General features: G+C 37.1%; 1 pseudogene; it reads right to left on the bottom strand.

Annotated features, from left to right (window-relative positions):
* Positions 1–526: 526 nt before the first annotated feature.
* On the bottom strand, positions 527–1507 carry LOC122221243 (annotated as a pseudogene).
* Between the last annotated feature and the right edge of the window lie 2385 nt (positions 1508–3892).

The raw sequence follows: 3892 nt of genomic DNA, 5'->3' as shown, positions 1-3892 counted from the left end.
TCATTTTTATATAAATATTTTAGACAAAGTAAACTAGTAAGAGAAATCTGATTTAACAAAGAGAGAAAGAAAATTGCCAAGTGTTTTACAAAACAGATGTGTGGGGTTGAATGTGTATGTACATGTATGTGTGTGTATATAGATTTATATTATATTATATAGTTATATAATGATCATACTAATGTTATAATATAATTACATTATAGTTATATATTATGTTTATAATATAAAGTTATATAATAAAATTATATAATCAATGTACTATATAAATCTTATAAATATGTGATATTTGAAAGTGATATTATAAAATCTTATTAGCAATATATAATTATATAGAATAAAATTATACATATGATTTTTGTTGATTTCAACAACTATTTCTCTGTAATATAATACAAATTCTATCAATTAACCATCAGATTGAAATATTTGAGCGGAATCATATTAAAGAAATGCTTTTCCCTGAATGAGTAAGAACATGTAGCTCTATGGAAAGCTGGAATTCAGTGAGAAGTCGCATGTTGGTTCACAGCTTCTTCATAGCTGTTTTCATCTCTTTATTTCTCAATGTGTAGATAAGGGGGGGTCAAGAGTGGAGTAAAAATGGTGTAAAAACACAGACAGGAGCTTGTCCACAAAGAACCAACTGAAAGGCCACACACAAATGAAAATGCAGGGCCCAAAGAAGAGAGAGCATGATTACTATGATATATGCAGAGCAAGTAGAGAGTGCTTTGGATACCCCACCAGCAGCATGTTGTTGGACAGTGATGATGATAACAGTGTAGGAGACCAAGAGGAGCACAAAACAGCTCATAGAGAGCAACCCCACTGTCTGAGATCATGAGTATACCCAAGACATAAGTGTCCATGCAGGCAAGCTTGATCACAAGAGGAAGGTCACAAAAGAAGCTGTCCACCTCACTGGGGCCACAGTAAGGTAAACTCACAGTAAAGGCTACTTGGCTGATGGAGTGCACAAATCCAATGATCCATGAAATGAACACCAAATCCATGTAGGTCTGCCAGCTCATCATAGTCATGTAATACAAAGGAATGCATATAGCCACATATCTGTCATAGGCCATGGAAACCAGAAGTACCATCTCAGCCCCACCAATAAAGTGCAAGAAGAAGATCTGAGCCATACATACTCCAAAGGAGTTGAGCTTTCAATCACTAAGAAAGTCCCTGATCATCTTGGGGGTGGCAAATGAGGCTAGCCATATGTCTAAGAAGGATAGATTTCCCAGCAGGAAGTACATAGGGGAAGAGTGCAAGTGGGGGGTCAGAAATTACAGTGACCACAATAATGAGGTTACCCAGCACAGTGACCACATAGATCCCCGAGAAAAATATAAAGAAAAAATGTTGGAGATGCTGTGAAGTGCAGAGTCCATACAACACAAATTCTGACACCAAGGAATAATTCTGCAGTTCCATTATCTCAAGTTTCAGATTTTGTTCTGAATCTATATAAAGAAAAGAGATGGATCTGAAAGGACCTGTCAACTATCAGGCACATGAAAGTGATCAACTAAATTTTATCAGAATATAATTTTAATTTGTAAGACATAATATAAAATAGAATACAGAGAAGATTAAAACCAAGCCCAACAGCAGAGTTTGCTTTTCTCCCATGTTAAGCCTACTTGGAATCTTCCTTTTTTTTTTTTTTTTTTTTTTAAGCCACTTTGTTAACATAAAAATGTACCTATCTACCAAAATTCACCCATTTCAAGTATAAAACAATGACTTTTAAACAAATTATGGAGTTATGCAGCTATCCCCACAATGCTTGTTTTGAAATCTTGACAATCCAGATTCTTACTAGGACTTCTGGCAGTAGTTGGACTATCTTCTCCTTTGTATTCGTTTGCTCATTCACAAGCTCACACATTCAGACCATATCTATGTAACACTGACAGTTTCCCATTCTCACTTAATTCAGTTATTAAAACAATCAGTATAAAGGGAAATAAATCAATTAACCTAAAGTTCATACAGTTCCCCTGATCCCACATTTTATTACTGTCCTTGTCATCTCTTTTAATCCATTGGGTTTGGGATTAAAAAGCCAATGATCCAATTCATTTGTGGATTTATTATGTATAAACTGACTACTTATGACAGGATTTTAGAATGACTTCAATGAAACATATTTTTCAAGACTTTTCAACAAGGATCAGAGCATAAAACTTATACAATAATTTTTTTTGTGGGTAGCTTTCACAAGCTACACAATATACATGAATGACTGATAAGTTCAGCATTTGATTAAGAATAATGGTAGAATGTAGCAGGGACAATGGGTACATAAAAAAGGAGGTTGTCAATTCTAACCCAGGGGTCAACTTTGGGCAAAACCTTACTTGAGGACAAATAATACCTCCTCCACTACTTTGTAGTATTTTGTATGAAATATTTAACATTAAGTATAGATTAGATTAGTGTGAGATTGTTGGGGAATTGAGACAATGAAGGATTTTTACACAGAGGAACTTTCATTGAGATAACACATCACTCAAATAATATTATTTAAGTAATTTTCTCTCAACATTATATGGTTCCAATATTTAGTTTAGGGGTTTTGCTAAGAATAAATGTAACATTTGCATTCATCACATAATGAGATATTTTATTTATTAAATCATTTGTTCAGAAAACATTTAATTCCTACTGTGTGACAAATTTTTCTAGGCATTGTGATTGGTGTTTTAGTTTTGGGTAATCTCAAACAATTTTAAGATTTTAGTTTGGGATAATTTCTATTGGACATCTTTTCTCTACCACATTGTATATCTGTGCCAACTTTTCTCTGAAGGCACATATTTGGGGAGTAAATCCAATTTTTTAATAATTAAAATGAACTTTAAAGCCCAAGGGAAATGGCAAGTGGACTGCCTTAGTGGATGCTGAGCTCCCATTGCAATCGTGAATTCCTTTTTTATAGTATCTCAGGGTTGGAATGCCCCCCAGATTTTACCTCGACCAACACCACAGCCTTCCCATTACCCTTTGTTTGAAGGCACCAAGAACAGGGTTTTAAATGTGAGATTTGTAGAACACCTCTGCTACTGATTTTATGTGTGGTCTTTGGAAATTGTTCAACCTCTTTGTCTCATCTTCAGTGTGCCAGATGGTAGTTTAGGCACTGGGGACACAGGTGAGGTCCTGGGGACCAGTACCTGGTCGATGATCAGTGTTGTAACTACTTGGGGGCACCTTCTGGCATAGTTGAGAGCACAGAAGGGTTGAGAAGATGACCAGCGGAGACTGAGCACTCAGAGGAGATGACAGTTTGCAGGGCTCACTGCAGCTACGGGGTGAATGGTCAGAGAGGCATCCTCCTCTGGGGAAGTGGAAGCAGTTGCCAGAGGAGGCCTCCAGCCTTGGTGCTCCTCTCTGTTCTGGACCTCCTTCACATGCCACCATTGCCCTCCTCTAGACAGAACCATGAGACTTCCCATGAAGGGCTTATCCAAAAGGGTATCCCCCAGGATCCCCAAGGAGATATCTTAAAAATCTCTTCAGGGGCTGGCTGGTGGCTGAAACGGCACTGGGACCTGTGTTGCATGGAGCAGTGGAGGAGTGTTGAGCTTCAGTGTCAGGTCCATCCACACAGGCTTCACTTTCCACCACTGTCCCTCACAGGGACTCTCTAAGCACCACTGTGTGGGTGAGAGAAATGGTTTAGTAGCTGTGAATGTGTATATTTAATTTCACTAAATAATGCCAAATTTCTCTGCAGCTTGATTTACCCTCTTACTATACTGCACAAGAAGCCCTCTAAGTCCATGTTCTTGTCACCAATTTGCATCATCCAACATTCTATTTTTATATTAACTTGATGGTGTAAATTTGTATTTTACCTTTAATTTTTTCTCATACA

This window comes from Panthera leo, chromosome B3 (assembly GCF_018350215.1).
Source record: "Panthera leo isolate Ple1 chromosome B3, P.leo_Ple1_pat1.1, whole genome shotgun sequence".
Lineage (NCBI taxonomy): Eukaryota > Metazoa > Chordata > Mammalia > Carnivora > Felidae > Panthera > Panthera leo.
The sequence above is the reverse complement of the archived record's forward strand: the minus strand, read 5'-3'. Positions and strand labels throughout refer to the sequence as shown.